We start from the raw sequence: 11,480 nt of genomic DNA on the forward strand, positions 1-11,480 counted from the left end.
CTTTTTAAACTCTCCAACATCGGTTTACCCTATTCCTCATAGCAGATTCTTTCTGTCAAAATAACTGGTATGGTTTCTGTTTTCCTGGCTGGATTCTTACTGATTTAGTAAACGTTTAGGAAGGATCGAACATTTTAGCAAAGATTCTAGGTTGTTAGTAGATCATGGGTGTTATCTTGAGCTGCCGTTCTTACTAACTGAAAATTACATTAGTTTAGCTCCATTATCATTTTAAGTCTAGTGGATTAGTTAAGTATGATGCATATTTGCCATAAAGATATCTTGCACCAGTTATTTTTTGGTATCTGAGCTTTAGGACTTGTATGCATTTCTGTTCAAATGCGAATGGTTCCTGGTGCTAAAGGGGCTAAAGCAGAGGAATCCATGGCCCTCCATCCAGTCTCCCCTGATTGTTCTTAACTTGAGCAGTAACAGTTCATTGTCTCCTCCTACCAGGAAGTGGAAAAGGGTAGGGTACCTGGGACTTGGGGTCCTTCCCCATAAGTGGCCCACCCCTTGTCTGTGAGCCAGTAATCTGTAACCTCCCCCCTTCCTCCTCAGCTTCCCCTTTCCACTAGTCAGGCAGCAAGTCGGAATTTCTCAGGTCTCATACCTGTTAACCAACCTATCGCTCCGCCCTCAGCACACCTGTGGGTATTGTAGGCTGAGTGCACTCTGAGCTACTGCTAGGTGTGCAGTTGATGTTTCCCATGGATTAAATTAGAGTGGAGCAAGGACTTCTCTATTGTTTTTTACCTATGACCCAGACCTTACCTTAGGGAGTTTCTTCTGTGCCTTTAAATTCTTACTCACCCCTGTCCCAGTTCCTCCCAGTCTAAGCCTTCCCAGTCAAAAACAGACAGTATATTCTTCAGGAGATTTTGGAAATGAGTCAACACACTTACATGGGTATTTTGTTCTGCTGTAAAGATTATTCTTCTTGCCATGATTTATCTTGCTGAGATCTTAATTTCTGGAGCCCATTGCATGGATTTTGGGGCTTTCTAGTCAGAAAGGCCATACACCAACACCTCCCACTCTCAACCCCAGCAGCAGTAAATACTACAAACAAAAAATACAAACTTTTCCTATTGCAGTTTAAATAGTTTCCAGGAATGATAATAATAATGTCTTCTTCTCTTCTCCCTCCTCTTCCATCATCATCATCATCACCTGAAGTTACTGATTTCTTACTCTGAGCCAGTTGTTATGCTAAGAATTTTACATTTACTGCCTTCTTAGATCCTTGCAGCAGCTCTGTGAGTAAGTCATGGTACCCTGAGTTAAAAAATGTCGTTAATAAACAACAGAACTGGAATCTGAATCTTGGTTAAACTAATGCCAAAGTCGATGCTTTTAATGACTTCCCTATATGCCCCCGGCACTTAAGAAAATCAAGCAAATACTTTTGAGGGGTAAACTGTAAAATAACACACATATTGAGATGGATATTTATTAATTTAAGAAAATGCAGCATTAGTGCAATTTCCATATTGTAAACTCCGTTGTGAGTGGCAATAGATACCCATTCTTGGACACTCTGGTGTTGCAAGGCAGGTTCAGAATGTACTAAGGTGACTGCTGCAAAAGTAAACCAGAAAATTAGGGGACAGGTGGTGGTGGGAAAGGATTGGGAAGATAAAGTTTGGTGGAAAGGGTTGGGGGGCAAATTTGAGGAAAGGAGAGAGTATTGGGAGAGGATAAGCATGCGGTACTGAAATTTCTAAAATCCTTGTGGTGTACTCTGCCATTCTTTGTGGGTATTTGAGGCCACTAGCAATTTTTATATTATGCCCTCTGCTTAAATCCAAATAATACCTACTATTTAAATCCTATGGAATGCTATCTCATCATGCTTCTTGACCTTTTTTCCAATTTTTTTGAGAAGTGGTTTGTGCATTTTACAAGATTTTGTAATTGTAAGTATAATTCACATACAGAAAAATGCACAGACAGATGCTACAGCTCAACGAGCTACCACAAAATGCAAATGTTGATATACATCACACAAGAAATAGAACCCTGCCAACCCCACAGAGGCCTCTCTCTCACCCCTCACTTCTTCCCCATATCAGTGTGTATTCCATTGTGTCTGGCTTCTCTCACTCAACATTATACTATGAGTCGTCCATGTTGTTGCTTATAGTTGTGTAATGCTGTGAAGTCTGACTATGCCACAATGTGTTTATTCATTCTATTTTTGATGAACTTTGTTTCTGGTTTGGAGCTATTGACAATAGTGTTGTTTGAACATGCTCATTGTGTCTCTTGCTTAGGTGTACATTTTTCTGCCAGATATGTACCCAGAAGTCTAACTGCTAGATCACAGGACAGACATGATTTCACCTTAAGTAAATAATGCCAAACCTGTTTGCCAAAGTAGTAACGATGTACATGCCTGTTAGCTCTAAATGAGAGTTTGTCTTCCACATTCTCGCCAACACTTGGTGTTTTCAAGTTTCATAATTTTAGCCATTTTAGAGTGTGTGTAGTAGTATCTCTTTGTGGTTTTCATTTTCATTTTTCTGACGATTAATGACATTTAGAACTTTTTCTTAAGTTTAGTAGTTATTCGTGTCATGATCTGATCAAGTTTCTTGCCTGTTTTTTCTTAGATTGTATTTTTATTTTGTTTTTAATTTGTTTGAAGCAATTTGTTACACGTGCCAAATATAAGCCCTTTAGCAGTTGTACATGTTGCAAATACTTTTCCTTTTGCTGTGGCTCTCCCTTCTACTCTCTCACTAGAGTAATAAAAGAAGTTCTTAAATGTAATATAGTCTACTTACCAATTATTTCTCTTATGGTCGTTATATTTTGTGTCCTGTTTAAAAAATGTTATCTCACCCTCAGGTCATGAAGATATTCTTCTAAGCTATCTTCTGAAAGCTTTACTGTTTCATTTTTTCACCTTTCAAATTATGACATGCCTGGAATTGATTTTTATATGTGATGTGAGGTAGGGGTTCAAGTTTTATTTTAATGTGAGTCCAGTTGACCCAACAGTATTTACTCCACCCTTTCCTTTCAGCTTTTCAGTCCCATCTTCTCCATAAACTGCATGTCACACATGAATATGGACTCTACTCTGTCTCACTGGCCTGTCTGTTACTCTACTAACACCACACTATTTTAATTACTTTATCTTTGCCCACGTAGAGCAAGTCCCTTTATTTTGGTCTTATGCGAGTGTCTTGGATAGTTTTTGGCCTTTGCAGTTTCATATACACTTTAGAATCACTTGCCAATTCCCACAAAACAACTGGCTGACATTTTTTTTAAAGTTTTTATGAAGGCGTGGCTTACATAAAATGCATAAAGCACACCAGTCTTAAGGTGTTCATGTATACACAACCATGTTATCAACTTCAGATCAAAACGTAGAATATTTCCAGCATGCCAGAAGCTTCCCCCAGGCTTGTTCCCAGACCCCTGTAACATGGGAGGTCACTGTTTCGACTTCCGTTGCCACTTGACTCCTGTTTGACTCTTCTTTGCCCTCCCAGTGAATGGAACCACATGGTCTGTATCCTTTTGAGTCTGGCTTCTTTTGCTCAACAGAATATCTTTGAAGTTCATTCATGTTGTTACATGTATCAGTAGTTTTTATCTTTTTTTTATTGCTGGAAGTGATCTATGATAAGTTTCTTAGTATCTGAGTTTGTTCATTTTTATGTCAAAAACAAACAAGGTTTCTAGAGCAGAGATCATAGTTATTGCATATGACATTGACTTTTAACCTTTTTCATCTCGTGGCACATATAAACTAATTACTAAAATGCTGTAGCACACCAGAAAATATATTTTTTTGTTGATCTGACAAAAATAGGTATAATTTTTATACAGTCACACCAGATAGGTATTGTGTTGGCTGTTGTCATTTTTTAATTTGATAATCTAAGGGAAAAGAGGTCAGTGTCCCAGACTAAATAGTCAGGTATTGCATATTTTGAAAATTCTTGTGGCACACGGGAAAATCACTGACATACAGCAATGACTGTATCCATTCTGCACGCCCCGTTCTTCTACCTTGGGGCGACACAATGAGAGCCAGGTGGAGGCTGAGCGTGCCCCACAGCCGAGGAAGCCCAAGCCAGGAACCTGGAGGCTTGTACAGACTACACACTGCTCAGCTGCCACTATCACGTTTCGAGGGAGGGAGAGACACCCTGTCCCTGATTTCAACAAGTACTTTGGAAAGTAAATGAATTCTTATCTCTGGGGACGCAAAGGGGAGAGTCCCTGCTCTGGACTGCAAACATTTGGCTTCGAGGGAGATAAGTTTTATTGTCCTTTGAATGGGAACTAATGGTTCCAAGTTTAGCAACCTTGCAATGAGAGAAACAATGAGCCTAGGGAATACATTGTCGAGTTACGATAAGACAATGTGGTAGGCTAAAAACTCATGAAACGGCATATAGAGCCCTACATTTGTGGACATCCGGTGAATGACCAAGGGGGTGTTTTAGATTGATGAGGGAAAGAATGTGATTATCAGTGAATTATGGAAAAATTACCTTATTTCATACCACATACAAAAATAGTTGGAGGTGCATTAAATAGCTATTATGGGTTAAGTAATATCCCCCCTCAAGTTCATATGTTGAGGGCCTAAGTCCCAGTTCCTCGGAAAGTGACTTTCTGTGGAAATAGGGTTGTTGCAGATGTAATTAGTTAAAGCAGGGTGGGGTCCTGTTGGAGCAGCGTGGGCCTGTGGTCCATATGACTTGTGTCCTTATAAAAAGAAAAATTTGGGTGCAGACATGCACACAGGGAGAATGCCATGTGAACAGAAAGGCAGAGGTTGGGGTCATGCATCTACAAGCCCAGAACACTCCAGACTGGCAGTAACCACCTGAAGCCAGGGGAGGGGCATGGGACAGATTCCTCCTTTCAGCCTTCAGAGGGAACCAACCCTGCCAGCACCTCGACTGCAGACTTCCAGCCTCCAGAACTGGGAGACAACAGCACACCAATTCGAGAACTGAATGTGAAAGCAAAACTAGAACAACTGTAGAAGACTGTATATAAAGGATATTCTATATACATATATTCTGGATACGAGGCAATTATCACTTAATGTCAAGAACGTCTTAACTAAGGGATGTGTGATGTTTTGGTCATTTCTTTTTTTATTTGGAGGTTGAGAACTACTGTGGAAAATGGAAACAGTTCTCCTAATAGAAACGATGGCTTCTGGAAGGGTTATAAATAGCCATAGGGGTTACTTTAGTCAGGACCATAAAGAAGAGTGGTAATAAAGAAGATGAAAATCCTGACGAATGTGAACGGCCGTGGCGTGCGTGACCACCAAAATAGATCTCAATGCCACGACTGTTGGTGTAATAATTCAGCTGGGGGTCGCACCTGGCTGCTGGGCATGCTAATTAGCCCGAGGATATTAAAAGAAATTAAAGAGTCCCGTTTTCTGATATGGAAAGAGAAAACTACAACATTAATAATCTATGTTGCTCCAAACCCAGCGGTAGTTTGGCTTTACTCTTTTGTAGCATAGTTCCCTCTGCTGGATAATTTAAGTAATTTAGATCTGAAGAGTTTTGAAAAGGCTAGATTAGCATGTAGTGACTCACTTTGGAGTTTTTATTCCAAAATGGTCTAGAATAATCAAGACAGTCTCAAATAAAAGCAAAACTGGGCAATTAACACCAAGTTACTATAAAGGTAGAAGGTGATAAATTAGAATTCATTACAATGAACAACAGCTGTTCATCAGAAGAACGCCTGTTAAAGAGACCGAGAAAGTACAGAGCAGAGGGAATTTGCAGTCCATGGGTACATCAAAAGGAGGCAGAAAATGTGAACAGTTCCTACAAATTGATGAGAAAAAAATAGACACCCAGTATAGAAATGGACAAATGCTTTAACAGGCACTTCAACATTGTGGCCATCCATAGTGTATAGGAGTGTGTAAATGCATGCTTGTATACTTCACCGTCTGTCTTCCCCAATAAGGATTTCCAAGAGGGTCAGAATTCCTCTTTTGCTTACTGCCTGGTACCAAGGAGGTACACAGTAAACATTTGTTGAATGAATGACAGAACCTTATTTATAAAACCAAAATGTAATTTTGGAATTTTGTATTTTCTCAAATGTTGAACATTAACATTTAACATTTAGGATCCAACTTAAAACATTGCAATTCTAGGAAGAGATGATTATCCTGGTAGTACAAAGCTGGGAGAGAATACGGAAGGGCAGATTTGTAGGTAGAAATATGATTGGTAGAACCTGCTTGGTCTGAATTCAAAGTCTTCCTGGCGTTTCACAGGGTTCCCAGGCTCAGAAGGATGAAAGCAGAAGTAAGGGCCGGCGTAGCGTGAGCTCGGGCCTTCACCCTCCGTGTGCACGGAACCTGGGAAAGGCCCCGACCCGCCACCGGAAGTCACTGTGCTCTCACGCTCCTGAGTCTGGGTGTCCTGCAGGGTTTATCCACGCCTGAGCATGCGATGTCCTAGTTTACATCCCTGACAGAGGGCAGAGACCTGCTGGTGCAGACCTTTTCAATACAGGATCAATCCCCGCCACCGCCCCCCTTAAAACTGAGTTTTGGCTCTGAACAGCACAGAAAGGTGTAGAAGAGACGAGCGATCTCGAGTTTGGTCTCAGCCCTCAAACTACTCAGGAGCAGGGACTCGGCTGCCACTGACCTGTCTGTCAAGAGTGACTGGCTGTTCTACAGGCCCAGGCCTGGAGGCCAGGACTGGAAATCACTGGGGGTTCACAGCTGGTTTAGACTACATTCAGAGACAGCATCCGGTTCCTCCCCCGGAAACAAAAAAGAAACCAAGAAATGAAAAACACGGTTTACTGACCAATTTATGTCAAAACATAAAAGTTGCTGTCATTTTGAAAGAACTTTTTAACCACACAAGATTACAGTTTGACTCAGAAGTATATCTTTAGTCGTTCTTATTAAGATCTTCAACGTAAGGCATTACCTGTCCGTCTCCCATACTCACGTAAATACAAACGTCATGAAGTTAGCAAGTGCCATAGCCTCCTTACCCATTGCTCCCCACCCCCTCCCCAGGTGCTCACATTCATCATTCATATCAAGGTGTGAATTGATCCATCGGAGCTTTCTGTATTCCCAATAGGAATATTTCCTTTAAAATTCATTTATTCAATTATTCAACAATTATTTATTGAGCACCACTCTCTAAGTACTGAGCACTGCTTTGGAGCTGGGGATTCAGCAGTACACAACAGACCAAGTCCCTTTTACTGTGGAGCCCATATTCTAGTGTTTAAATAGAAATAAAAAATTTAACCTAAAGGAATAAATCACCCGGATTGTTTTGGAAGCTCAATGAGTCTTTGGCGAGCACCCCCCCCCCGCCCCCCCCGCAAATACTCACACACCAGCCATGGCAGCCGCCTGGGAGTGGCTGTTTCTGAATGCCCACTTTGGCTCTCTCCAGTCAGTTCACAACAAGCCAAAGAGATTTCTTTTTCAGGCAAATCTATCTTGTAGCTTTCTTGCTACAAGAAATGTTAATCATTGCTCTTAGGATAAGAACAACCATCTCCAGCACGGCTGAGATTTGGCCCCTGCCTGTTTCTCCAGTGCCACCTGGCACCACCCTTCACCTTGTCTCTTTCCTGCTCTCTAGAGATTTAGTGCCCAGTTCTCAGCTCCTCTCATGGCCAGGTACTCTTCCTCATCAAGGTACTAACGAGGTGTTACACAGAACTCAAACAAGTACTTCAAACATTCATAGGGAACCACAAAGGGTCTTGCTTAGCAAAAGTGATTCTGAGAAAGAAGAATAAATCTGGAGGAATCATGCTAGCTAATATGAAACCATACCATAAAGCCATAGAATCAAAATAGTGTGGTATTGGCATAAATACAGACACTTGGATCAATGGAACAGAATAGAGATCCCAGAAATAAACCCATACTTTGTAGTCAATTAATATTTGACAGAGGAAGCAAGCACATACAATGGGCTAAAGATAGTTTATTCAGTAAGTGGTGTTAGAAAACTGGACAGATGGGTGCACAAAAATGAAACTAGACCACCTTTTATACTACACACAAGAATAAATTAAAGTGGATCAAATACTTAAATGTTAGACTCAAAACCATAAAAATCACAGAAGAAAACATAGGCAGCAAAATCTCAGACATTGCTCATAGCAATATTTTATCAGATATATCTCCTCAGGCAAGGGAAACAAAAGAAAAAATAAATGAGACTATATTAAACTACAAAGGTTTTGCACAGCAAACTAAAAAGTTTTTGCATCAACAAAATAACAAGACAATCCATGGAATGGGAGAACATATTCACCAATACATCTCATTAAGGGTTAATATCCAAAGTTTATAAAGAACTTACAAAACTCAACAACAAACAAAAAAACAAACAAACAAATAATGTGGTTAAAAAAATGGGCAAAGGACCTGAATAGACACTTCTCCAAAGAGGACATGCAGATGGCCGATAGACATATGAAAAGATGCTCAATGTCACTAGTCATCAGAGAAATGCAAATTTAAGTACAATGAGATACCATCTCACACCCGTCAGAATGGCTGTCATCAATAAATCAACAAACAATGTGTTGCCAAGAATGTGGAGGACAGGGATCCCTCATGCACTGCAGATGGGAATGCCGATTGGTGCAGCCCCTGTGGAAAGCAGTATGGAGTTACCTTTTGACTCAGCCATCCCACTTCTGGGAATATATCTGAAGGAACCCAAAACACTAATTCAAAAGAACATATGCACCCCTATGTTCTTTGTAGCATTATTTACAATCGCCAAGATATGGGAGCAGCCCAAGTGTCCATCAGCAGATGAGTGGATAAAACAACTATGGGACATTTACACAGTGGAATACTACTCGGCCATAAAAAAGAAGAAAATTTTACTCTTTGCAACAGCATGGGTGGACAGAGAACATTATGCTAAATGAGATAAGCCAGTCAGAGAAAGACAAATACCATGTGATTTAATTTGTATGTGGAATCTAATGAACAAACCAAACTAGCAAGCAAAATAGATGCATAGATAGAGAGCAGGGTGAGAGCTAAGGAGGGAAGGTTAGGGGGTGGAGGGTTTGAGCAAAAAGGAAAAAGGACTCATGAACATGGACAACAGTGTGGTGATTGCTGGGGAGGGGGGTGTATAAGGGGACTAAATGGTAATGGAAAAATACAATTAAAAAAAGAACTGTTAAAAAGTATATTGAACCCTAATGTTACCTCTTTGTTTTACCTTTTTTCCCTGAGATTTTCATAAAGTTGTTCTAAAACTTCATTTTTTAAATGAAGACTTCTCATAATAGTACTTATGTATGCTAGTGGTGGTAATAAAATGAAAAATAGACATAAAACAAATAATGTTTTACCAGTAGTATTTCAGTATATTGTTATTTTATTATTTTTCAAGTTGCTAAAACTGATACATTATTACTAGTTAACATTAACTTTAGTATGGCAAGAACTTTTTAATAACTGTCACATATTTATGTGTATATATTACTTGTATATTTCTGCAAACATTAACCACAAACAAGAAAGAATCTTTTTTAAATGAATCATTTCACAGCTCTCCACACACCTACTAAATTCCATACTGTGTACTCTATAATGTGATATTTATCTCCATTTTCCAGTAGCCCCAACTATGTGGTAAAAAATGAAATTGAAATGATCTGGATTGGCATAATATTCTTATGTCTATATGACCTAATAGTTTTAAAAATCTTAGGTTATTGAACTTTGGTCTTTGGCTCTATTCACTTATATGATAGAGCTACTTCCTCATGTAATTCCATTACCTCCATGTCCAGTCTGGGGGGGTTAGCACAAGGCTAGAATCTAGCTAGCCTGGGTCCTAGAGTGAGACTCAGCTTTCTCATATGTGAAACAGAATGAATGTTTATGCCATATTTTGCTGTGAGATCAGTTAAGAAAAATCTATGTGGACTCTTTCCGTGCCTGCCACAGCCATGGCTTATGGTCCCAAGATGCATCTGAAACGTGTAGCAGATCCCAAGCATTGAGGGCTGAATAAACTGACTGGCGTGTTTGCTCCTCAGCCATCTCCCGGTCCCCACAACCTGAGAGGATGTCTCCCTCTCATCATTTTCCTAAGGAACAGACTTAAGTATATGCCCTAACAGGAGGTGAAGCAAAGAAAATCTATGTGCAGCAATTTATAAAGATTGATGGCAAGGTCCAAACCCATGCAACCTCCTCCCCTGCTGGTTTTAAGAATGCCATCAGCATTGACAAGACTGGAGAGAATTTCCATCTGATCTATGACACCAGAAGTTGCTCTGCTGTTCATGGTATTACACCCGAAGAAGCCAAGTACAAGCAATGCAAAGTGAGGAAGGTCTTTGCGGGCACAAAAGGGATCCCTCATCTGGTGACCCGTGACATTCACACCTTCCGCTACCCTAATCCTTTCATCAAGGTGAATGGTGCCATTCAGACTGATTTGGAGATGGGCAAAATTACTGATTTCATCAATTTGACACTAGTAACCTGTGTATGGTCACCGGAGGTGATAACCTGGGAAGAATAGGCGTAATCACCAACATGGAAAGACACCTTGGTTCTTTTGACATAGTTCATGTGAAAGATGCCAATGGCAACAGCTTTGCAGCCAGCTTCCCAGCATTTTTGTTATCGGCAGAGGCAACAAACCATGGATTTCCCTTCGCATGGAAAGGGCGTCTCCCTCACCGTTGCTGGAGAGAGACACATAGACTGGCAGCCAAGCAGAGCAGTGAGGGAAGTGAGCTCTCGGTGACATGATTGCAAGAGTATTTGAAGTTAATTAAAGATAATACAGCACACACAAAAAGAGAGTCTATGTATAAAAGAGCTTGGAAAACAGATGCTTTAACAAGGAAAGTATTATTGTGAAAAACAGAAAATATAAGAGGAAAGAAACACCAAAAATGAGAAGTGGCTGTGCACTGGGTTCCGGGGACTTCGCACGGATCACCTCACTCCTGCGCTGTGAGGCAGGCATTGCCATCCCCGTTTGAAGGCTGAGGACACTCTGGCAGTGAAAGGTCAGTAACCTCCTGATGTGACTGACTGAAAAGTGTCTGAGCCACAATTCACATCTAGCTTTTTGAGTTCCAAGCCCTGCCTTCTTTTCACCGCACCAGAGCCAACTCTCGATTAATTATGTACGGTCTGTGGAGATGGGTTTACTATTGTGAATATTCCCATTTGTCCCTGCTCCTATCTCTGGCCCAGTCATCTCTGGCTGTGTCCCTTGAAATATTAGGGAGGCCATGGATTATAATTTAAAATTGCTTCCTTTGGGCACTTTACCTTGTTTCCCATATTTGTTTTAGATCAAGAAATATGAACCTGAAAACACATGCTATCACTGCTGGTTTTATATATATTATATCTGATTTTAATCTTTAGAAGGAAGACATTGATTTGAGGCTGCATCTCACAGGTCAGTTCCAGAAGGTCA

The 11,480-nt window shown here is 40.5% G+C and overlaps 1 pseudogene; it reads left to right on the forward strand.

Annotated features, from left to right (window-relative positions):
- Nucleotides 1–9,984: 9,984 nt before the first annotated feature.
- On the forward strand, nucleotides 9,985–10,798 carry LOC123821861 (annotated as a pseudogene).
- The last annotated feature ends 682 nt before the right edge of the window (nucleotides 10,799–11,480 follow it).

Source organism: Phyllostomus hastatus, unplaced genomic scaffold (genome assembly GCF_019186645.2).
Source record: "Phyllostomus hastatus isolate PE091 unplaced genomic scaffold, TTU_PhHast_1.1 phas_contig_40, whole genome shotgun sequence".
NCBI lineage: Eukaryota > Metazoa > Chordata > Mammalia > Chiroptera > Phyllostomidae > Phyllostomus > Phyllostomus hastatus.